The sequence below is a fragment of the Lytechinus pictus genome, chromosome 11, assembly GCF_037042905.1.
Source record: "Lytechinus pictus isolate F3 Inbred chromosome 11, Lp3.0, whole genome shotgun sequence".
NCBI lineage: Eukaryota > Metazoa > Echinodermata > Echinoidea > Temnopleuroida > Toxopneustidae > Lytechinus > Lytechinus pictus.
Window position 1 is genome coordinate 2,758,952 of NC_087255.1, and position 26,787 is coordinate 2,785,738.

A 26,787-nucleotide genomic window follows, 5' to 3' on the forward strand; every position below is an offset into this window, starting at 1 on the left:
TCTCTCTTTGGATGTAACTGGCTCGTTCATATAACTATTTTGTTAAAAATAAGCGAAGCTTTTATAACTTTCTTATTTTACATCCGATTTTCATGAAATTTTCAGCATTGTGCTTGTCTGATTTTTCTCTATTGATTCAAATCAACATTTTTTCTGAGGTAGACTTGACCTTTAAAGAGATGGTCCGGGCTGAAAATATTTGTATGTAAATAAATAGAGTAAAATTCATAGAGCAAAATGCTGAAATTTCATGAAAATTGGATAACAAATAACGAAGTTATTAAATTTTTAATTTTATCAATATTTTGTGAAAGCAATTATGTGCACATCGTCATGAATATTCAATAGGTGGGCTGATGATGCCACATCCCCACTTTCCATTTTCTGATGTTCTTACATGAAACCCGGACATGAAATCATAAATGTTTCATTTATTATGTGTAAATGATGTGTCTCCATTATGATGAAATCGGGGATGAAATAGGATATGTGGCAATAAATGCACTTACTCAGTTGTCAATCCAATTGTTTTAATTCTTGCATGGTAGAACATTTTTGAATAAACATAATTTTATATAATAGAATACAAAAGAACAATTCAGATTCAGATTTATTTCCAACAGAAATGACATAAATATTGATACAAATCATTTTTCATACATTATAACAAATATTTACAAAACATTAATGATAATTAACATCTGAAGTAATACAAAACATTTTGTAGTAAAATTATAATAAATAGTTTAGATAGAAGAAAGGTATATGTGGAAATGGGAAATTCACTCAAAAGCATAGCTTGTATAATGTGAACCCCCTTGGGGATTTGACATCATCAGCCCACCTAAAGAATATTCATAAAGACATGCCTAGAACAGTTTCACCGGAATAATGCAAATCTTTGAAATTCAATAACTTCGTTATTATCCGATTTTGATCAAATTTTCAGCATTTTGCTGTGAACTTTACTCTATTTATTGAGATATAAATATTTCCAGCCTGGACCATCCCATTAACCATAGAGATATATATATATCACAATATCGTATGGGTTTAACTATATATAAGACCACGGTCTACTGTACTAGAATTATGGGGAGCCAAAAATTAAAAAAATCTGTTTAAATTGTATATTTCTTATGTATACTATTTCAGCGACTGTTCTGCATGATCTGTAAATTTTCCTAGCTGGATCCCCTAGCAAACTGGAGACTCCAACTTGATGAGCGCGAAGCGCACATCGCGAACGCGAAGTCCTTTTCGGCCGGGGTCCAGCGAGGTCTCGTTACTAAAGGGCCAAGGAAGCTCGAGGGTTCTGCTCTCTCTTGCTATCTCAGGCTAATTTTTCAATATATGATGGCAGACCAGTGGTGTTATGAGCCAAAAATTTGAGGGGGCTCTATATGGCGTATCGCATAAAATTAATAACAAGTTGCGAGCAAGCAAAAAAATTAACACTTTTACTTTTGAAATCCAACTTTGTGATAGATTTTTGACATGATATTAATGAAAAGATCATAATTCACCCTAGCTCCGGGCCCTAGCTTCTCTCTTTCCTTTTCTCTTTTGTTCTTGGTCGTGATATTTTTGGGGGTGTACGCCTTCGGATGGTACTTAGTATATAATTACCAATAAATATTCAATGAATCAAAACACAGGAGGGATCATGATAGCTAGCTTGCTCGCGCCCGCTAAATTTACGAGTATACGAGTTTTTATTAGTGCAGGCTTTGCACAGATTTTACACACAGGCTTTGCACAAGCTATGCACAGAAATTAAGCAGGCTTTGTTATATACTTTGCATGCAATTGGTGAATTTACTCTCTTGATAAAATAATATAGGGTATTTATATTGCGCACATATCCACCTTGTTAGGTGCTCAAGGCGCTCCTATATTACCCGGCTAAGCTAGGCGTTCATAGCGCACACAGCTTTTTAAGGAATTACTTCCTACCGGTACCCATTTACCTCACCTGGGTTGAGTGCAGCACATTGTGGATCAGTTTCTTGCTGAAGGAAATTACGCCCTGGCTGGGATTCGAACCCACGACCCTCTGTTTCAAAGTCCGAAGACTAATCCACTGGGCCACAGCGCTCCACCATAAAACCAATTGGTATGTTCATTGTTCAAAATTAATGAAACCACTACATGGTTCATTGAGTAGTAGTATGATATTTTCCCCTTACATTAGTCCTCTACAGTACTTGAGTGTTATCTTTAACGTTTAAACAATTTTTGTGTAATTTTGCTCTGATCAGGCTATGTTCTTGTTTTTTTTTATGATGATGATGATGATGATGATGATTATGATAATGGTAATGATTACGATAAGGGCAATTTTTATTGTATATTTGGTTTCCTATTCCAGTACTGACTACACATAATATTAAAAATCAAGAACAAAATGTACAGCTGAAATAATAAGTAAAGCGAGGTATATTTATTTGATATTATGATATCTATACTATTTAGTAAAGTTGTCTTGAACTTTATTGCAAATATACAGTATTTTATATGTCCATAAACATGAATGAATAGGAACTAAATTATGTTTTAGTAATTCTAAAGCTTTTTATCTTCTTGAATTGTAAAAACATTTTTGATATTGATTGCTTTTAAGAGACAAAGCAGTGATTTACAGATTATTAAAAGTGGGGTATATAAAGTTTGGTGTTGACATTTAGGTGTTGTTTCGATATTGATATCAGCATTGCACCAAACCTAAACTGGAGCCGGTCTTGGGGTTTATCTAACAAGGTGTTGAGCTATAGTAATGAGTTTAAACCTAAACTGAAGAAGGTCCTGGGATTTATCTCACAAGGTGTTGAGCTATAGTAATGAGTTTAAACCTAAACTGAAGAAGGTCCTGGGATTTATCTCACAAGGTGTTGAGCTATAGTAATCAGTGAGTTTAAACCTAAAGTGAAGAAGGTCCTGAGATTTATCTCACAAGGTGTTGAGCTATATTAATGAGTTTAAACCTAAACTGAAGAAGGACCTGGGATTTATCTCACAAGGTGTTTAGCTATAGTAATCAGTGAGTTTAAACCTAAACTGAAGAAGGTCCTGTGATTTATCTCACAAGGTGTTGAGCTATAGTATTGAGTTTAAACCTAAACTGAAGAAGGTCCTGGGATTTATCTCACAAGGTGTTGAGCTATAGTAATGCGTTTAAACCTAAACTGAAGAAGGTCCTGGGATTTATCTCACAAGGTGTTGAGCTATAGTAATGAGTTTAAACCTAAACTGAAGAAGGTCCTGGGATTTATCTCACAAGGTGTTGAGCTATATTGATGCGTTTAAACCTAAACTGAAGAAGGTCCTGGGATTTATCTCACAAGGTGTTGAGCTATAGTAATGCGTTTAAACCTAAACTGAAGAAGGTCCTGGGATTTATCTCACAAGGTGTTGAGCTATAGTAATGCGTTTAAACCTAAACTGAAGAAGGTCCTGGGATTTATCTCACAAGGTGTTGAGCTATAGTAATGCGTTTAAACCTAAACTGAAGAAGGTCCTGGGATTTATCTCACAAGGTGTTGAGCTATAGTAATGAGTTTAAACCTAAACTGAAGAAGGTCCTGGGATTTATCTCACAAGGTGTTGAGCTATAGTAATGCGTTTAAACCTAAACTGAAGAAGGTCCTGGGATTTATCTCACAAGGTGTTGAGCTATAGTAATGCGTTTAAACCTGAACAGAAGAAGGTCCTGGGACGTATCTTACCAGTTGTTGAGCTATAGTGATGAGTTTAATGTGATTTTTTTAGATCACATTAGATGTTCTAGCCAGGGATGGCATCGAGAATTGTACTTCCAACATCAAACTTAAAATCACCCACTGAATGCACATTACCCTTTGGAATTGGGCCATTATTTTCCAGAATTCTGTTATGATTTAATTTGAAATAAATTTCACATCAGTTGAGGTATAGTCATATCTTTCTTTTCACATTATATCCTCCATATTTTGATGCTATGAGGCTTCACAGTAGTTCTTATACTCATTGTTGAATTTTTATCATAATTATACTTTGTAGATGATCAGAAAAATTATTGGGTACAATATTTCTCAGAAAAAAGCAATTGCCCAATATGATAAATGTATTTTAATACTGTATCTTGGGTCTGTTATATAAAAGTTACTATTAAGATAACTTTACCATGTCCATGGTAACACTGCTCTGCAGTGGATCAGATTCAAGGATTGCATTAAATATAAAATAAGATAGAAAAGTTACGATAGTAGTAATTTTTATGCTAAATAGACCCAACCCTGTCTGTTCTGTACTAGATTACTTTGCCAATTGACAACATAATGTACATATTATGTAAATATATATGTACATGGTATTGATATCTTATTTAATAAATTCATCTCTGGAAAGCAATGATCGAAAATGGATATATTTTGTTAGTGGGTTTTGTTGTCTTTGTTAATGGAGGTTTTATTTGATACATAACTGTAATTTTCAATGTTCTATTGTATATAGTGCATATAGTGCATACAGTGGACATCAATTGTCTCATTAACGACTGCTTTACTCACTTTATGTATTCGTGTATCCACTTAATAGCCCCTGGTACCTGTCTGCATGCTTGAGTACCCACCCTATATTGCATTGTTCCACTGTGGTGACACTTTGTCTCACACAGTGGGTCAGTGGTTGGTGTTGTGTTGTGGGTGCTCAAGCATGCAGACAGGGTATATATTTATGTACATTTACTTTATTTATATATTTATACTACATGTATGTGTTATTCTGATGTATTTATAGTTTGTGAATTGTTATTATTTCTTGTTTTAATGTTCCACTGTTCAGAAGTGTCCGAGGACAATTTTTTGTGTTTTTAAACATGACAGTAAAATGAATTGAATTGAATTGAATTGAATTTACAAAAGAAATGCTAATGAGTCAATCGTCAAATTTCAAACTCGTCTTGCTCATTAAAGCGTGAAGTGTTCGTCACATTATGTATCCCAATGTAGATGAATAATTCAATTGTATGATGTAAATGAAATATCATAATTAATTTGCCTTTTAGGAAAATATGTGGGAATCCCGGTTTCCTTTTTTTCTAAGAGTCACTTCGTCGAAAAGCCACTTCGTCTATGGAGCTACTTCACCTAAATGCCACTTCGTTCAATAAATATTTTGTTCAATCATAGTCATTTCATCCAATAGCCAGTTGAGCCAAAAGCCACTTCGTCCAATGATGCATTTGGTCCAATTTGGTCCAGCACCCACTTGGTCCAATTGACAGTTGGTCCAATACCCATTTGGTCCAATGCCCACTTAGCCTATTGTCCACTCGGTCTAATGTGTATAAGTCCACGCAATCGCGTGGTAATAAACAGGTGTGAACGTCCTGGCTCTTCACGCCACCAAACATATACAACTATTGACGTTTCCAATGCTAGATATACAATGTGCATTAATTTTCTCTTCAGATCTTAAAATTTAAAATCTAATTGTTTTCGTGGAACTATTTCTCGCTTGCCACTTGTTTCAAATGCAAAAACAAAAAACACTAAATAAAAAAAAAATCAAGAACAGAAGAGGTTACAATTCCATGGATAAAAAACACATTAATACTAACGATTCCTTGTCCAAATTAACTGACGCCTTGCGAAAGAAAGAGAGAGAATGAAGCGTCCGGGAGAGAAATATACAATATTTAAAGAATAAGAATAAAAACCTCAACATTAAAAAAAACAACGAGACCAGAAACAACAGTTCCTCAAAAATATTAAATATTTAATGAACATTAATTACTCTGCCCAGTTATCATGGTTTTTATTTTAATATCAGAGTCATAAAATAACTCAAATGAGGCAAAACAAAGAAAGGAATTTCCAATATTACATTAATTGGATAATTCTGAAAAAAATCAAGATAAAACATTAAAGGAGGGGGAAAATCAAAGTATTTTGTTTTGTTGTTTTTCTTAAAAATGTACGCATATATGACTCAAATTTAAGTCATATCAAATTTTACATGATTTGATGTTCATGAGAAGAATAAATTGCAAAACCAAAAGTGATTAAATTTGAGAAAACTTGACATAAGATGAATGCATAGCAGAGACGGTTATCAAAATCAGCCTAATAAATCGCTCTTTGTGTCTAAATAATTGTCGTTCATCCTATTGTGTTTTTAACCCTTTTTTACGAGGAGGGGACCTATTCAGCCCCTGATCTGGGAATGGACTAACTGTCAATTAGGAGCAAGTGGGTATTGAACCAAAATGGCAATTGGACCAACTGGCAATAGATTTAAACGAACTGGATATTAGACGAAATGGCTATATTGGAAGAAGTATTCATTTAACGAAACTGCAATTAGACGAAACTGCTACTAGACGAAGTGGCTATTGGACAAAATGGCTTTTAGACAAGGTGGATTTTGGACGAAGTGGCTCTTAGAATAACTGGCCATCGGACGAAATGACTATTGAACGAAATGATATTGGACCAAACGGCATTAAACAACATAACCCAGTGGCGGATCCAGGGGGTAGCGCAGGGGGCGCGCCCCCCCCCTAATATTTGAGCGGCGTTCGGCGCCGCTCAAAAAAAAGAAAAGTAAAAGAAAGAAAACGCGCTGCTTGAAAAAATAAAAATAAAGGAAAGAAAAGAAAAGAAAAGAAAAGGCGCCGCTTAAAAAAATTATAAACTGATATAATATTAGCAACAGTAAGGAAAGACTATCCCCCAGCAAAGCACAATCATATCTTCCTTATCTTTTCTTTTAACTACCCTTTTCCCAACAACTTCGCCGGTTAAAAATAATCAGCAGTGCGCTGCCTGCATATAACTGGCGCCAATCAAGAATAATCAGCGCCACCTTAATCTAAATCGGCGCCGGACAAGAATAATCAGCGCCATTTGGTTATAAATCGGAGCCAGTCGAGAAAAATCGGCACTGCCAGAGTCTTAACCGGCGCCGATCAAGGATAAAGGCTGCGCCACCTAAATCTAAATCGGCACCAGATAAAAATAATCGGCGCCGGTACAGAAAAATCAGCGCCATTTGGTTATAAATCGGCGCCAGTCGAGAAAAATCGGCACTGCCTGAGTTCTTAACCGGCGCCGATCAAGGATAATCAGCGCCACCTATATCTAAATCGGGGCTGGTCAAGAATAATCAGCGCCACCTTAATCTAAATCGGCGCCGGACAAGAATAATCAGCGCCATTTGGTTATAAATCGGCGCCAGTCGAGAAAAATCGGCACTGCCTGAGTTCTTAACCGGCGCCGATCAAGGATAATCAGCGCCACCTATATCTAAATCGGGGCTGGTCAAGAATAATCAGCGCCATCTGGTTATAAATCGGCGCTGCCTGAGTCTTAACCGGCGCCGATCAAGAATAATCAGCTCCACCTAAATCTAAATCGGCGCCAGTCAAGAATAATCGGCGCCTCCTGGTTCTAAATCGGCGCCAGTCAATTATGAATTGCCGCTGCCTGAATATTACGTGACGTCGGTAAAAATAATCATCACTACTTGTTCTAAATCGGCGCCGGTCAAGAATGATCAGCGGCACCTAGCTGGTTATACATTTTATTGTTGAATGGTCATAACAAAGCTTATCGCATGCCCTTACAGAGTGGACTGGGGCGGGGCAGTTGCCCACAGAATGACAGATGTCATGAAATCTTTAATTTATTTTAAAAAATCACAGAATCATACAAAAGCGTAGTGCAAATCTTTTAATTTTGATCTTATTTTCCAATGCTTTAATAAAAAGAAGGTCAGTCACTTTTCTTCTTTACACATTCCACATTGCGCCACCTCTATGGCCTTTAGTTTAAGACAGCTTCTATATAGTGTTTTATGAAGATGATTCGATATTTTAGCCCAAAACTTTGCTAAAACCCGTTGCTAGTACCGAGAGTGTATACTTACGCAACCAGTCGTAAATTGATATTGAGCTACACAACTCGTTCTTTATTTAAAATCGTGCTTAAATTATCCACTTCTCAGATTGGAATATAAAAATTTTCAGCTCGCGCTTCGCGTTCGCATCATTTCTGTAGCAAAACCCCATACTTTTCATGATTAAATAGGTGAATAGAATGTCCCTTTTTCAGGACTAAACGTCAAAAGAACTCCCGCTTCGATTTGCAATAATCTTTTGCTGGATATAATCTTGCTCTTTATTACAAATGTCCATTAAACTGTCATTTTTTTCAGATCGAAATATCAAAATTTTAAGCTCGCGCTTCGGGCTCGCATCTATTGTTTTTTTTAGATACCCATCTTAATCATTGGTACCAAAAATGCATAGAATATCAAGCTTTCTGGTCAGAATATAAAGAAATTTCAGCTCGCCCTCGGCACTCGCATTATCTGCATGTGTAGTGAGATATGTATCCTCCTCATGAGTTACTACAAACAGTCTTAAACAGGCACCTTTTTCCTGTTTTCAGGTCAGTATACTAAAAAATTTCAGCTCGCGCTTCGCGCTCGCATTAATTTGTTGGTGAGATATGTGTTTCTATCTCATGAGTCATATAAATATATATATGCATATATGTGTGTGTGTTTGTGTGAGTTCGTTTGTTTTGTGTGATATCGAGCGCCTTTGGAAAGTTGATTCATGATTTTGCCCCCCTAATCTTAAAAAAAAGGATCGACGCCCCTGTGTATATATATATATACATATAGTAAAAAACTTGTATCTCTATTAACATACAAAAGTATTGGCCTCATCGCAATAAATGGGTTAATACACGAGATTTTGAAATCGCACATAACATGCATAATTTTGTATTACTTTTTGCTTGTTTCTTTCTTTAATAAGTTTTTCAATCTCTCTCTATATATGTTTTAGAAAGATTATATGTTTAAATTGATGTATATTTTCTGTTATAATGAGATATGAAGTGGACTTCAGGGAATGGTCGTACGCAGCAAGGGGGAAGGGGGGGGGGGCACATTCGCGATCTGCCGTTGTGAAAAACATTTTTTTTCCTTAACATTTCATGAAAACTATGAAAAATTTGCAAATGTGAGATGTGCACCAAATTTTCGAGTCTTGCCCGCCCCCCCCGGAAATATTATCTGCGTGTGGTCATGCAAAATGGCATGACTGGAAATCCTACATTTTGAAAATAGCATTTGACAGGGTCAGACTTTACCCCTTTTTTAACATTTTCTTTTGTGGCGCCGCTGAAGTGCAAAAATATGTGCGCCGCTCGGTAGTGCGCCCCCCCCCCTTTCGCCAAAAGCTGGATCCGCCTATGGGCTATTCCACGGTTACCCACGTTACATTTGGAGACACCTTGACTCATACTTGGAGCTGTAACTCCATTATTATTGATAGGAACTAAACATCTCTTTATCACAACATAGTACGCAGTCTGACTATCCTTTGAATAAAAACAAAACTTGGGAAATTTCATTATGCTCCTGGCAAATCTTTGAAATGTGTCGGTTACTCATGTTACATGATTTGGACATGCATAAAATGAAAAGTGGACATAAGTGAAAAGTGTCCTCATACAAGGCTTTTATGAAAGTTGATTATATCCATTTCAAAGAAGCATATTAGGGAGACAAATTTGTATATAATTCAAAAAATAAAGAACACATGGTTTTTACTAGGGATGCCGATAAAGTGGTTACCCACGTTACGGTTCAGATGGGCTTTATGTGCAAAGACACATTGAGAATTGCCCCTATGTAATCATTGAACGTAATGGTATTGGACGTATAGAGGCACATCACCCACCCCCCCCCCCCCCACACACACACACACACACACAGAGAAAAATACTACCACTGACTTTGTCTCTATTACACTCAATACCATCAGTTAATCGTCAAACCTAGTTTTTAAGTTGTTACATGTACATGCACATCACGCTTTTACTGCACATTTTGGTAACATATTTCTAATACCAAAATCAGGCGCGTATCCAGGATTTTGCACCCCGGGGGCCTAACCTAATTTTGGCGCTTCTGTCAGTGGCGTAGCTACGGGGGGCCAGGGGGAGGGCACGTGCCCCCCCCCCCCCCCCCAGGTGCCCCCTGAAAATATTGGCAGAGCAAAAAAGGAAAAAAAATAGAGAAAGAAGAAAAGAAAAAGGAAAAGAGGAAGAAAGGCAGAAGAAAAAAGAGGAGAAAGACGAGTGAATGAAATAATGTGAGGTGAAGACTTGCAAAAAATCGTTCATGTTATTACCATATAAAGTTTTTGCTTGCGCTTCGCGCCAGAATTGCCTGTTCGATGATATTCATATCTTGCTCAATAGGCTAATATGGAGCAAGTTTTGAAGTCAATATACAAAACATATTTTAGCTCGGACATCGAGCTTTCATTATTTTTTTCATTTACAAATTCAAGTGCTCTGTAAATAGTCCGTTTTATGGTCTACATATCAGCATTTTAAGCTCACGCTGCGTGGTCACATTGTTTGATTTGCCAAGTTCATATTGTCTACGTTCCATTAAACAAATGTATTCAGAATGCCCAAATTCTAGGTCTAAATCTAAAACATGCGCGATAGTCTGCATGTTCTCTATTTAAAATGTACTTAAATTATCCAATTTCACATCAGAATATCAATAACTATATCCTATTTATGATTTACAAAATATGAAAAGAGTGTCCCGCTTTAAGGTCTAAAATCTCAATTTTCTTCCTCTCGCGCTTCGCGCTCGCATCAATTTTTTATTACATACCTATCACATTTATTAATACAAAAAGTGCTTAGAATGACAATTTTTAGGTCGAAATGTCAAAAAAATTTGCTCGCGCTTCGCGCTCACATTATTGAAATATATACCGTCTTCGTGGGTAACTGTAAGCAATCCTTAACAGGTTCCTTTTCGATAATGCTAGAACAGTTAATAAAAATTTCTGCTCGCGCTTGGCGTTCGCAGCAACCATCTAGTTACATTTTTTACATACGAATCTTGTTCAGGATCTCACATAACATTGTCCAGAATATTAAATTTTCAGGACAAAATACATGGAAGTAAAAAAAAAAATCGCTCGCGCTTCACGCTCGCACTTTTTATAAGGCTTATGAGATTATTTCATGCTTATGTTGTTTTGTAATAATAAAACTAAGTGACTGATCGGGGAAAATATAGGTGAAGATAATTTCGGGCCCCGTCCCCTATTGGCGAAAGTCGGATCCGCCCTTGTGACACATACACACACACCGGAAAAAAATGGTGCCCCCCTGAAAAAGCAAGGACCCCCAGTGCCCCCCAGGAAACAAATCCTAGCTACGCCACTGGCCCCTGTGCACTTTTCGGAAAATGGTGCACCCCCATCCCCGCCAGGCAATCATAAGTGCCTTAAATGCATGTTGAATGATCTCATTTTATAATCACGTGAAACAAGGTAATCGAAGAATACGTTGTGTTCATGAAAGAATATCCATGAATATGCTGTAATATACCACTTTTTGAAAAGAATAAATGCGACCAGAAAGCATCGATTTTAAGCACCTTGGGGTTTCAATTTAGTTAAACTTCTCATCAGAGTGGTAGTCCCTACTAACATTATGTGTGCGGGAGCTGTAATTTCTTTACCAGGGGCTGATCCAGCTTTCAAAATAGGAGGAGGGGGGGGGAATATTTTCAAACACTTGTGTTTCCAGAACATTTTCCAACCGTGAACATCATGGGTATACGTATATCTAATATTGATGCAAGCGCGAAACGCGAGCTGAAATTTTTGATATTCTGACCTTAAATTTAGACATTCTAAGCATTATTGGCAATCATGAACAAAATGGGTATCTAACAAATCGTTTTATGCGAGCGCGAAGCGCAAGCTTAAAATTTTTGATATTCCGACCAAAATTTAGACATTCTAAGCACTTTATCTATATAATCATGAACAGGATCGTCACCTTATCTATCTCAACATTTTATGCGAGCACGAAGCGTTAGCTGACAATTTTTTAATTTCCGACCCAAAACTGGAATTCTAAGCATTTTTATGTAATCATGAAGAGGACGAGTATCTACTTAAACAATATTGTGCTAGCACGAAGCACGAGCTGAACAAATGATATTCTGGCCTAAAATTTGGACATTCTAAGCACATTTTGGTAATCATGAACAGGATGGTCATCTAACTTAGCAATTGATGCGGGCGAGAAGCGCGAGCTGAAAATTTTTGAGATTCTGCCGTAAAATTTTGACATCCTAAGCACTTTCTGTAATCATAAAGAGGATGGGCATCTAATTAATCGATGTGAGCACGAAGTGCGAACTGAAAATTGTTGATATTCCTACCGAAAACTTGTCATTGTAATCACATTTTGTAACCATGAACAGGATGAGTATCTATTTTAAAAAAAATGCAAGTGCGAAGCGCGAGCTGATTCTTTTTTATATTCTGATTTAAGATTTGGACATTCGAGTGAGCATTTTTTTTTATTATGAACAGGAACAAACATTTTATGCGAATGAGAGGCGCGAGCTGAAAATATGTCGATTTTTTACCAAAAGTTGGACATTCTAGCCGTTTATCTAACCATAAACTGGATTGTCACCTTACTAAACAATTGATGTGAGCGAGAAGAGCGAGATGAAAAGTTTTGATATTCTGCCCTATAGTTTGTCCTTTTGATAATCATGAACAAGATGGACATCTAACTTTGCGAGCAAACATGAGTTTGGCGCCCCTCTAGGTTCAACATCGATTCGGCGCCCCTAGGTATAATATCAATTTGGCGCCCCCTAGGTTGAAGATCAGTTCGGTGCCCTTATGTCGAATTTCAATCGGCGCCCCTGTGCCGAACATCAATACGGCACCCCGTCCCTTACGTTGAACATCAATACGGCGCCCCTAAGTCGAACATCAATACGGCGCCCCTAGGTCGGACATCAATTCGGCGCCCCCTTCGCTCTTCCTTTATTTTCCTTCGCTCTTTCTTTCGACCTTTTTCTTATTTCCCTCCCTTTTCCCTCTCTTTAGTCTTCCTCTTTTTGGCTCCCCCTTTTCCCCTACACGGGGGCCCGGGCCCCCAAAGCCCCCCCCCCCCCCTCCCCCAGAACACGCGCATGAAAATATGCCGTTACCAAAATGAGCCGTGTTACGGCACATTTGGTAATCTATTAAATTATGCCGTAACGGGGATACTGTGATATTTTGATTGTGCTGGGTCTTAGACATGCATTTTTTTTTACCCTTGCCATTTTTACCCCTGCCATTGTATATAAGTTGAAGTGGCCTAGTTACCCTTCACTTCAAGTTAAAGGAAACCAAAACCCAAGAAGAAAAATGCAAATTCCCTGCTATGTGGTACATCTTCGGCTAACATCCAGCGACTTCAACGAGCTCAGAATCGTGCAGCCAAATTGGTATTCCTTGCCAAGAAGCGAGATCATGCCTCTCCCCTTCTAAATCAATTACACTGACTCCCTGTCCATAAGCGTGTCACATACAAAATCCTCACCATTTACAAATGCCTCCATAATTGTGCTCCATCCTATCTTAATGACCTATTTCTCTGTACCAGAGTGAAAGGCGTGGACTACGATCGGGTAATGATACCACTTTGTTGGCAAGACCAAGAACTGCTACCTCCTCAGGGGACCGATCGTTCGCTGCTGCCGCGCCACGCCTCTGGAACCAGCTACCCCACTGCATCCGTGAATCGTCATCTCTGGGAGCATTTCAGCGGTCATTAAAGACATTTCTTTTTAATAGTTAATTTATTTGTTATTTATGTATGTATGTATTTTTTTTTCTTCTTCTTTCACAATTTTGATTTTGCTCATTTTGTAAAGCGCTGTGATACAACCATTGTGAAGAGCGCTATATAAATACTTATATTGTATTGTATTGTATTGTAAGAAAAGTAATTTTATTGGAAAGAGTGAAATGAGAGGAAAAAGTTTAATCAAAATCGGTTATGAAATAAGCAAGTTATGGGAGTTTGAAAACTCTTGCTGTATCTTTCAAATTGCATCTTACCCCCTACTGAGCACAACATATGTCATGAGAAAATAATAATCCACACCATATATGTCAAGGTCAGGAGGAGATAACGTGAAATATGTAAAATAAAGGGGAAAATCTGAAAATATGTGTACAAAACAAATGGAGAGTTGTCCACAAAATCAGCCATTTTGAAGCACGTTTGCCAATTTGAGGATCCACATAGTATATAAGTACAACAAGACTTTTTAATCGTCCATAACATGCTTATTTCATAACCGATTTTGATGAAACTTTTTTTTAATTGTTCCTCTCATTTTACTCTTTCCATTAAGATTGCTTCTCTTTTGGGTTTTGGTTTCCTTTAACTGCACAGTTAAATACTGATGCCATTGATAAAATCAATACCGTTAATAGAACACTTAAGACAATATTCACCCTATCTCTACAATTTTATCCATTAAATCGGAAAATTAATATAATAGATTTCAACCAAGGATTTAATTTTGTTCAGAATTTTGAATGTTGCATCATCTGCATGTAAACACTTTTGCCTTTCCTTTTCATTTGTATTTCCGTGCTTTGTACACGTTTTTTTTTAAAGTATGTTTGAATGTAGGGGTTAATTGTGTCTTGTGATTTATTTCGTAGCTAGTGCACCCTTCATTGGCGGATCTACAGGTGGGTGCAAAGGGTTTAACCCCCCCCCCCCCCATTCGATGATGATGATGATGATGATGGGTTCTTGTATAGCGCCGGTATCCGCCTCAGCTGGGCGCTCATGGCGCTTGCTCAAAAATAGGAAATATCTCACAAATTTCAATGTCTTCAAACAGTGCTGTGGATCATCATTCAATTCAAGTACTGTCCTAGTAATGCTACAATTGAGTTAATCTTGCAATAATGTTGGAGTGGGAAACAGAAAGGTCTTTAGGTAAGACTCAAAAGTTGATTGGGTCTCTGATAAATTGGGGAAGGCTATTCCACAGCTTTGGTACAAAAAAAGTAATGACCTACGTTTTGGAATCAACCCTTTTTTGTGCTTTTCATTTTTTTCGTGACCCAAATTACCTTATTTTATAATGAATTTTATTTTGGCTTGTCAAATTTCTCGGCCAAAACGCTCTCCTTGGAAGATTTGCCCCATGCAGAGTCCTGGGAACGATTTCTTGAGTGGAGGTGCTGAAGTAAATTTGAAAAGAAAAGGTTCCCCCTTCCAAATTGAAAGGACGTTTTTGTCCATGCTTCCCAGGGCCATGTCCGCCCCTGCACTTATTCCTGACAATCATGACCCAATCTTCAATTTTCCTCTTACCAGTGAATAAATGATTTTTCATTGAACAATTCTTCATTGTTTAATCCCTGTTTGTTAATTTTGATTCCCATCTCTATTTGATTTCCCTCTTCTTCTGAAGTTTCATTTCGTTATTGATAATTGACCATTTTTTTTTCACTTTAATATAATGCAAGACTAAAGCAACTTTTGTAAGGGTCGCTCACTACGCTCGCTCGCAACAAGACTTCAGTCTCTCCCATATACTTATACATCCCTTTGAAAAACGTTTTGGACACCATTCCGTGCTCCAACTTCTTATAGGGTGTAGTTTTAACACCTCAGGGTGCGGTTATCATTTTTGGGACACCATGGTGGCAATTTTAACATCCGAATTTTGACAGTTACAAAAGTTCACAGGAATGGACGAAAGCTTGCCTTCGCAACGTACAAGCTTGTATGAGAGTAATAACATCGCTTTGTTTCATCGAAGTTGTGATGACTTATCAGCTTGTAAAACAGTAAGTTGATTTTGATACAATACAAGTTTTTTGTTTACTCTACTTTTGGGATATATGATCAGAATCGATGAGTATGTTATTCCGTTATAGTAATCCAAGGAGGCGCATTTGATATACCAAATGGCATTGGGTTCCAAGTGTATAAAGAGAAAAAATAATGATGTTATCCGGTATGACAAAAAGTCCTTGTTTATATGACAAAAGAGAAAACATGATGGATTCAAATGGCTTTGAAATCAGAGAACCATTAGAGAAGTCAATATGGCCTTATTTCCGGATATCACCGGTATACTTGGATCTTCTGTATCGTTTAAGGACGTTCTGCAGTTAAAATGAAGTCCATCTCATTATCAATGCAAAAAATATTATAGGTTCATGTGCTTATTTTTTCTACGGGTCTTCAAAGTAGCCGTATATGAATGATATGCAATCGTGCGCAATCAAGAGAATTACGCCTCTCTTATACCTCACGAATTCACCAAATGGGTTTAAATAAGGGTTGTAATAAAAAAAAAAAAGTTTTTCTATAAAAAAAAAAAAAAAAAAAAAAAACTTTTCTCTAAATCAATTAAACTATACACTAAATACTGTATGATTTAGGCTTTTGATGTTTTAAATAAGAGATGACCACAATTTTGTTAATGAATTTCCAACAGAAAAGTTCATATTTCCCCCAAAATTACTAACTCATGGAAATTGAATGCCTACAAAAAAAGAACGCTTTATAAGTAATTTGACATTTTATTCTTAATACATGAACATATACATGTAGTCCCGAGGTACATTGAGTCTTGTCAATCTGGGGGGGGGGGGTGAGGAGAATTTGCACAATGGAAAAAAATTGACGTACATGGGGTTTCAAAGCTTAATTTCATTACCGGTAAATCAATATGTTTTATTTCATTGGAATCAATTATACCAATTTTAGTGCATGAAATACAAATTCAATTCAAATCTGTTAATAAAGCCTTGAACTACTTTTTTTTTTTTATTCAGGAATTCTTTTGTTAACTTGTTGTACAGATTTTTAAACTTTTTTATTACAAATAGAAATTTTTGGCAATAATTTTCCAGTGATTAACAATAAGCAAAAATAATGATACACATACAAATTTTGGCAAGAACTCACATTGGGTTTTGAACAATTCGATATCTGATAATATGCACTTGTGGTGTATAACTGCATACCCATGCATGCATCCCCCAAAATAGGCTTGAACGATATAGCGTGGCCCTGTCGTGTTTATGAATTTATCATAGAAATTGTTAGGGGGCCATTAAGGTCCCCTGGAATCGTTAGGGTTAAGGTTTGCTAGCTGATTATCTTATACTGTTTAAAGTACTTTTCTTTATCTTTACGAAGCACAAAGTTTTACCTGCTTTTGTGTGTACCTCAAGAGTATGATGTCAGGTTTACAATCTATTTGTAAAATATCATTGTGCTTGTGCAACACTTCCATTTCATTCAAGTACTTCTATTACATGTACATGTATTTGAGCTCATTTTAAATAGTGTTTCTATACCTGTCCAAAAAATGAGCACAACACTGAGATATGTTTGTTAAAATGAGAATATTCTTTATATGGATTGATGTGCACAATTGAACAGGGAGAAGAGGAACGTGACAAAGCAATGGAGAAAGAAGGAATAAAGGGGGAAATAGAAAGAGAAGAAAAGGAGTGGTGTTGAAAAAGAGTTTTAGTTAGTTAGAAGAAAATAATATACCACTTCAGAAATAACAATGTAAAAAAAAAAAACATTCATCTAAAATCACATCCATGCAAATTTATAACACACAAGTCTATGCGGTGTTTTAAAACACTTTTTTGTATAAAAAAACGGATGTTTTAAAACGCGTTTTAAAACACACCGTTTAAAACGTGCCAACCCTGGTTTAAATTATCTTTACTCAGTGGATACCGCATCAAAATTCATCAAATTTTTATGATATACTAGTATAACAAAGTGTATACTAAAATAAGAGAAAGTCTTTTAATTGGTAAAACTATATCTATTTGTAGTCAACAACGCCCTCGTCTTCAAAGACGTGAATCTACTCAAAAATTAAAAAAGTATTTTGTAAGCTGCACTTTTTTCAAAATCCATGTCATTTTCACCACATTCGGCAAAACTGTAAAGGAATGCATATCGAAGGTGTAGGAAAGTTAGAAATATGGGGTCCATGTGCTTGTTTTTTTTAGTGTCCAAAGTGATGCGAGTTGGAATGAAAATCGCCTAAAATGTGCAGAAAACGTGCAAAGTCTCATAATACCGTCCAAAATGCAAATTTTGATCATAATATCCATATTTGTAGAGGAATATAATCCCAATTCGTTAAAATATTTTTAAAAAGGGGTCCATGTGCTCGTTCTTAAACTATCAGTGTCCAAAGTGTTGCAAGTTGGCTTGAAAATCGCCTAAAATACGCCGAAAACATGCAAAAGTCTCTTGATACACTCTAAAATGCAAATGGTTCCACATTTCGCGCCAAAACATTCAAAATCTATGTCATTTTCATCATACTCTCTATTTTTGTAGAGGAATATATTTTGAAGGCATTTAACTATTAAAACATGGGATCCATGTGCTCGTTTTCAAATCATCAGTGTCCAAATTGTTGCGAGTCGGCTTGAAAATATTGAAACCCACCTAAAATGCGCCGAAAACGTGCAAAAGTCTAATTATACCGTCTAAAATGCAAATGGTTCCGTAGTTTTTTTCCCAAACACTCAATATCCATGTCATTTTCATCATACTCTCTAGATTTGCAGAGGAATATATTCTAAAGAAGCTAAACTATTAAAAACATAGGGTCCATGTGTTCGTTTTTAAACTAGTGTCTAAACCGTTGCAAGTTGGCTTGAAACAGCCCAAAATGCGCCGAAAACGAGCAAAAGTCTAATCCCGATTAAAATACAAATAGTTTCATATTTTGCTCCAAAACATTCAAAATCCATGTCATTTTCATCGCACTCTCTAGATGTGTAGAGTAATATATTCTGAAGACATTAGAATATTAAATATAAGGGGTCCATGTGCTCGTTTTTAAACTATCAGTGTCTATAAGGTGTTGCGAGTTGGCTTGAAACAGCCCAAAATGCGCCGAAAACAAGCAAGTACCTTCCGAAATGTCTAAAATACAAGAGGTTCCTTAGTCCTGCTCCCAAACACTCAAAATCCATTTCATTTTCAGCATGCTCTCTAGATTGTAGCGGAATATATTCTGAAGAATTTAAGACATTTAAGGGACTTTCACACCGAGGTTGCGTAGAGTTGCGTAGAGTTACGTAGAGTTGCATATGGAGTACGCGAAATTTGCTGCGTACTCATCGGCGTAGTCTCTGTGTAGGGAAGCATAGTGTCGCGTAGAGCTGCGTAGGGTTGCGTAACTTGTCTGCTTACGGTTGCGTATGGCATCTTTGCGGAAACAAAATGCAGTAGGCCTATATCATTCCCTGCTTTATTAAATTCTCAAGCAACACTTTGTTGCTCTTTGCTTCTTCTCCTGTCCCCAGGAGCCCAACAAGCTTTTAAGATTTTGAAGTAATTCATTCTCGAGGTTCTTGGTTCATAGGTTTATTCATTTTAAATATACTGTTGTCTATTTTATGTCTTTTACTCTGCCTTTTTATTATTGTTATAATCATTTTCCCCCCTTTTTTCAAATAATTTCAAAACGCGTGTTTATATTTTAATTTTCTTTGATCTGTTTTATTTCTAAACATTGGAGATTTATTTATATATTATGTATTATATGTTATGCATTGACTTTTTATAAATACATAAATAAAGAAAACCTCTTTGCTGCTGTCCGGAACACTGTGCTGCTGTGAAGTAGGATAAAAATATAATGAGCTGTCTATTAAGTCCATTCTAAATTTTTCGGGGCAAGACATGACATAAAGGAATAATTTCAAAATGCTGTGAACGAGGGAAGCGACCGAGCCAAAATAGCCTTTTGAATAGATAAATCAAATTTTTGCTACTGATCATGATATGTTTTAAGCATCATGACAAAATCCGTCATAACAAATTGATTTATGTATTAAAAAGCTATTTTTGGCTCGCTCGCTTCCCTCGATCACTCACTTAATTTGAAATTATTTTGCCCTTTTGTCGTGTCTTGCCCCGAAAACTTTAGTCTCATTACGCCACTGACCTCCGCCCAAACTAAAAAAATAATAAAATAGAAGCTATTAAAAAATATCCCTCACAAGAGAACAAAGCAGCCCCCAACCATGAATACAGATCGACACCCATATGCTTGCCAGTATATATGCTAGAACGGTGGTTTACTTTGAATTCTATCCAGATAATTATGAAATTTGACGCTTTAAACATTTTGTTGACGTATAGATGGTGTTCTTTAATATTGATGAACGAAAAGTAAATCAGAAATCAGAGAGCCGACGTCAATTTTGATGTTTGCGGTGAAGTTGTCCGAAAACAGAATTAAGGAGCGGAAAGAGTGTTGCAAATTGCTTTTTGCGTTTTTGCAAACAGAACCACAGAGCTGAAACCGTTTTCTGACTTTGTATTTGATATATAAAAACACAAATTGAGAATGAGAAATCAGAATAACCCCACTAAGCATTTTTTATTTCAATTTTCCATTTTTGATCTACAAAGTACCTTGATTGTCTTGCCTGTCTCTTTTTCTTGTGTTGTTTTGGAGTTTCGTATAATAGCTGCCTCACTATGTTCAGAATTTCAGATTGTGATGCAGGTGAATCTCCACCTTGGTCACTTGAAACAGAAAGAACAGGAGATTTCTTGCCCCTCTTGGTCTTATTTTTTGGCATCTTGCATCAATATGGACAGAACAATCAAGCATTCAAATTTAGTGCAGTGCTGATTTGGTTATGGTAGAGCTTTTATCGTGACTGACTGCACAATCAGCAAAAACCTGATGAGAAACAGTAGGATCCATCATGAGTACGCCAATAATAACAACTATACGCAACTGTACGCCAGGTCTACGCAAGTCTACGCAAGTGTACGTCGGTCTATATGCAACACTACGCCATTCCAAAAAAGGCGTTTTGAGAAACCGGGGCATTTTGGCGTAGTTTTGCGTCGGAGTGGCGTATAGTTGCGTAGTGTTGCGTAGGCTTGCGTATGGCCTGCGTTCTCTGGCCCTACGCCAACAGTACGCCAAAAATTAAACATGTTTAATTTTCTGCGTTCCTCCCGCGTACCCACTTTCGTAGTCTTGCGTAGACTTGCGTAGACTAGCATATGCAAAACAAATGGCGGCGTAGTGTTGCGTAGTCTCTACGCAACTCTACGCAACCTTCGGTGTGAAAGCCCCTTTAATATCTCAGAAGAAGTTAGGATTGTAATAGAGTTTTTGGTTCAGAATAATGTAAGGATATGGCTTAGGGTTTATTTAGAAGGTTTTATGTTTGGCATAACGTGCAGATTTTACATCGGGAGAATTGTGATGGAACCCTATATTCAATGGTGAACTGAAAGTTGACAGTATAGAACTTACTCGAGGATCAGACAATGTCCGGTCAACATTATAGTTACGTAATAATATTGGTTGAATTTTATCCATCTACAACTCCTTGAGTAGTGACGGTATACTAGTAGTAGATATGATTATGATGAGCTGGGGTTATTTAAATCAAATTTGCCAGCACCGGCAGGTTATCGATAATGAAACTTGCTATAACTTCATAACACTTTAATGTACATCAAAGCAAAAGACACATTTATAGAAAAAAAATGTCTTTCCAACATGAAAATCTTATATAGGACCTTGTCCGTTGGATCAACATGATTAATGTGTGCATTATACTCGACCTAGAATTCTGTACATAAACAGAGATCAGCGTAAATGATATGAAATATCAAGATATTAAAAGAATACAGAAAATAACATACCTATATACAGTTACGTCTAAAGGCCCCCTCACACCTAACCGAATTGCCGCAAATATGCCTTACGATGGCTGGCGAAAGGCATTTTTAAACAAATCGTTTTCAATGGTAACTAATAGTAAATCATATTTACCCTTCGTGTTTGGGTTCGTACATCTTCTGAACTTACGCTGCGATTATTCAAAGTCGCGCAGTAATTTTGAACATGCTTAAAATTTCCCGACGAATTGGAAAATCGTTGGTCATCTGTTTGAATTCGCATCTCTTATTTAGTCTGCGGTAATCGTTTGTTTATCGTTCGTGTGTTTTTGTCGCGCATAGTCCCTCTTCGCGCTTTTGCCAAAGTGGACCGATCTCGAAAGAACCCGTAACGAAGCAACACGATGACAAAACGAACAAGGTTGCCCGATCTAATCCCTCGTCTTCGCTTCTAATCGCACGCCATATCAAACCATTGCTCACTGTTCGTTCGTCTTATTTAGTTATATCAACCCTTCGCTCGCCTTCGGCCGCAATTTTCTCAAGAAGGTGAACCGAAAAATCGATATCGTTCGCGTGTCATATTTATCCTTCGCTTACCGTTCGTTCATAACATTTGACAATAGTTACTGATCGCATGATTTGACGAAATTTTTATTTGAATTCGTTGAATTCGCGTGCATTTCGTTCTTTTTCTCATTCGTCACCCTTCGTCCGCCTACATTCGTTCAGGTGTGAGGGGGCTTTAAGATTCGTACCTTTTCATGATCGGAGTGATAATACTCTTGTGATCAGTCCACAATCTTTTTAGCAATTTTAAGCTGATATAGCAACGCTTATCGTATGCGCTGTATACTCTGTAGATTGTAATCTACATCATGTAGTGGTACATATATTTTTTAATCTCTTTGTTTGATATTATCTTCGAAATGAATTGTACTGTTTATAGGTCTGTGGCAGTCATGAAGATATCATGTCGATATTGTTCATTCATGAAACAATTATTATAACCATTATTACGTACTGACAAACAATAGATGTTTGTGATAATACACATATTGTAATCAGCCTAAAGCCTTGGTTTCAGTTTTCTTTATCAATTTCCTAATCAATCCATGAAGGACTAATGAACTGAAATCTATATTATTGCAAAAAGGTTTATGAAACTCCGCCTCTTCCCCTCAACTAAAGTATAAAATTGGATAAAAGAGTGAGAAGTTCATTATCCATATCCTCTGGTTTGAGTAAATGCAAACTGAAGCGTCTGTTATAAAAACATAAAGTACTATCATGAACAATGTGTGTATTACCATTTTTTGAAATTGCCATATAATGTAAGCCAGTGATTGTAAAATGTAATAACTACTGACAAATCACTAAACTTACCATTAGGATTAAAAGATTGTACCATTTTCTCAAAGAAGTCGTGGTAGAAATCACAGAATATTACACAATCTAGATAAATGCCACAACTGAGTACTACTGAGTCGATATCTCTATTATTAATACGACTCTTTTACAGAAGAGGATAGATATCACTTGAAAATTAAATCATGGATAAGAACATAATTCAACTGTCGCTCTTTCTTTATGGAAATGCTACGGAGCTAGATTTTCAAAGGTAATGTGAAACAATGCACTTTGTAAATTATTCTCCACAAAAGCATGTATAAAACCAGATAAACACTATTTTGATAAATCGTTTTCCGAAGAGAATAACACATCCTTTTATGTAAACATAATTTTATGGCATTTTATTCAATAGATTTTGATATAACGCTCAAGCATAATTGTTCATGCTTGGATGTTGTGTAAGTTCAATCTAATCATTGACCGAAATGCATGTTCTGTGTATCGATGGTGACTGTCACTATAGAGATGATGTTAACACGGACAAGTGATTTTCTCTGAAATGTACTATTTCGTACCGGATCTCGTACCTGATTCTTTTTCTTATAGAATATTGATTTTTACTAATGCTAATGCGTTAGTCTATAATGCAATCCACAAATCAATTAAATTACGTATCAACTGAATTCAGGTGTATGGAACTTGCAGAGTACATTGTAGAGCAGCTGCCAAATAACTACATTGTCTCACATTTCGATGATACATGAAGTTAATATTGAGCTTTATAGTTTCGTTTGAGCTTTTTAATCATGTAAAGATTGCGTATTTATCGGTTGACTCATAAAAAGGAAATATCTCACAAATTGCAATGTCTTCAAACAGTGCTTAGGATCATCATTCAGTTCAAGTACTGTCCTAGTAATGCTACAATTGAGTTATTCTTGCAATAATGTTGGAGTGGTGAACAGAAAAGTCTTCAGGTAAGACTCAAAAGTTGATTGGGTCTCTGCTCTCCTGATAAATTGGGGAAGGCTATTCCACAGCTTTGGTCCAGAGATGTAGAAGGCTCTGTCACCCCAAGTTGTGTGGCTGAGAGATTATGTCAGCAATGCTTGATCTGCTGATCTGAGACTGCGTGTTGGTCTATGCTGAGATAAGAGCTTTGATATGTAGGGTGGAGATTTATCGTTAAGCGCTTTAAATACGAGGACCCCAAGTTTATAGGCTATTCTCTGGTTGACAGTACAGGCAGCCAATGTAGGTCACGCAGAATTGGAGTAATGTGGACTCTCTTTCTTTGAAGGGACACAAGACGTGCGGCCATGTTCTGCAGACGCTGAAGTCTGTGCAGTTGATGTTGAGTCAAACCAGTCAAAATTGAGTTGCAAATGTCCAGTCGGGTTGTTACAAAGGCATGAACAAGGAGTTCAGCAACTTTCTTAGTTACATGCTTGCGGATCCTTCCAAGATTACGGATAGAGATACAGGCAGCCTTGGAAGTGCCTGTGACATGCTGCTCCATTGTAAGTGAGGAATCAAACACTATTCCAAGGTTTCTCACTTGATCAGAAGGCTTGATTAAAGAGTTGCCAATTCTTAGATGGTTTATTGTAACTTTGGCTCGTTGTTGACGAGATCCCACAACAAGGAATTCCGTCTTGTCCTTATTCATCTTAAGATAGTTATTAGACAGCCATTCCTGGAGGTCAGCTACACAGGATTCAATGCGCTGAAGTCCTAAATTGACCTCAGTTTGAGATGAGTTGACGGTACAGTAAATCTGTGTATCATCTGCATATCGGTGATACTGGAGTCCGTGCCTCTTGATGATGTGAGATATGGGCGAAGTGTACATGCTGAACAACTGCGGGCCGAGGACAAAGCCTTGTGTTCGCAAGCTCAAAGCAAATTCTTATCTATTTAGTCTCATTTTAATAGTGGAAAGTCTTTACCACCTTCAAATTATAAACTGCACCTAAAGTTTACTAGAGTGTCTTCTTTATTTTATATTGTTTTATGTTTGGCAGCATGACGTTTCGTTCTATAATTGCCTTAGAAGGTTAGGTAATTCAGATGATCTTCCTAAGCTCCTTTACATTTTTCTATTTTTTTTTGTCTTTAATCATTTAAGTCATCTGCCAAATGGACTAATATTACTTGCGACTTCTCAAGCAAATCCATTTACCTTTTTTCACATGGATCTATCATGAAAGCTTTGAACAAGTTGAACATGATATCAGATAATTAAAAATTCAAAAATTAAAAGATTAGATCTTATTGAGTTTTGGATTGGATACAGATCCATTGTTTGGTTGGTCGCCGTTTGCGGCCCCTCAGTGCTGGATTTGTTTTGATCCTTGATAATTTAGGTGTACTTGATATATTTAATTCATCCATTATTATTTTGTATCATGCTCAATTTATTCTGTTGAATGTTTATGCATGAAAACGACATTATTGATGTACTACTTTCATATATATTTTTGTGTAGATACGATTTAGACACCCGAAGTCCCACACACACAAAACAAAACATTTTTGAGACCACATTGTAACTGTTATGTTCCCTACAATGTTAGAATTGTTCATACATGACTGCATGCACTCTACACCACCCCCCCCCCCCCCCCCGTCCCCCCCCCCGACACCTTCCCTCACGCTTGGTCCTTACATGTGTCATCTCCCTTTTTAAAGGAACTCTAATTTAGATGAAATAGACCAAACAAATAACAAGAATGAAATTCGAAATTGCGCTTATGATACCTCCCAAGAATTTATATCAGCTTTTGAATCAAATGATAACAACGTCAATAATCTCAGTCTTGTACATTTTAATTCAAGAAGTTTTAACAGAAATTTTGATTCCGTAGAAACTTTTTTAAATTCCCTAAACACTTTTTCTTTTTCAATTATTGGTGTTTCTGAAACTTGGCTGAGTTTACATTCCCCGGACATATACAATATACCTAATTATCGCATGGTACATGTTGATAGAAGAAGAGGCAGAGGAGGAGGTGTGGCAATGTATATCAACTCAAAACTACAACACAAAGTAAGATCAGACATTTACATTAACGACATAGAAACTCTCTTTATTGAAGTAGAAAACAAATTTGGTAAAAATATATTGGTAGGAACATTACACAGACCGCCTAATAACAACATCGGCAATTTTATCGATAATTTTGATAAAGAACTTTAGAAGATATCCCGTGAAAATAAACAAATCTATATAATGGGCGACTGAATATTGATTTATCAGACATTTTATATAACAAACCATTTTATAATAACATTAATAAAGTAAGGAATCATAATAGCTATAACAATGCAAACATACTTCTCAATTTTCTCATATGTTTTTCATCCTGCATTGAAATGTTTACTATAGTAATAATCGATGGTAACCGACAGACATCTGTGCTTCTCAGCCAATAAAAAAAATGCAAAGTTTAGTTATGAGACGACAGATATTGATGAAACAACCCAGGTCTTCAATGTCTTCATGATGTAAAATCAGCAATATAAACACTTTTCTTTGAATTATTTTTCTGGTAGAAAATTCTTCAAAACGATTGAAAGCACGTTTTATGTTCTTTATATATGTCATAGTCGTCTATTGAAAAAGACAACGCCAGAAAAAAGGTGTATACTGTTATTTCCATTTTATTCAGCCTGTTCAAAGTTTACAAATTACAAAAAAATTATGTTCAAAGGTTGTGTCTTGCGTTTGTTCGGTAAATTATGTTGCGTGAACTATTATGGAGCTGTCACGTGATGATTGTTATTGATGTTGCCAATAATTTAAATGGGGAAAGTTCATAACTATTCCAAATTTGATCTAGTTGTAAAATTAGGTGACGAT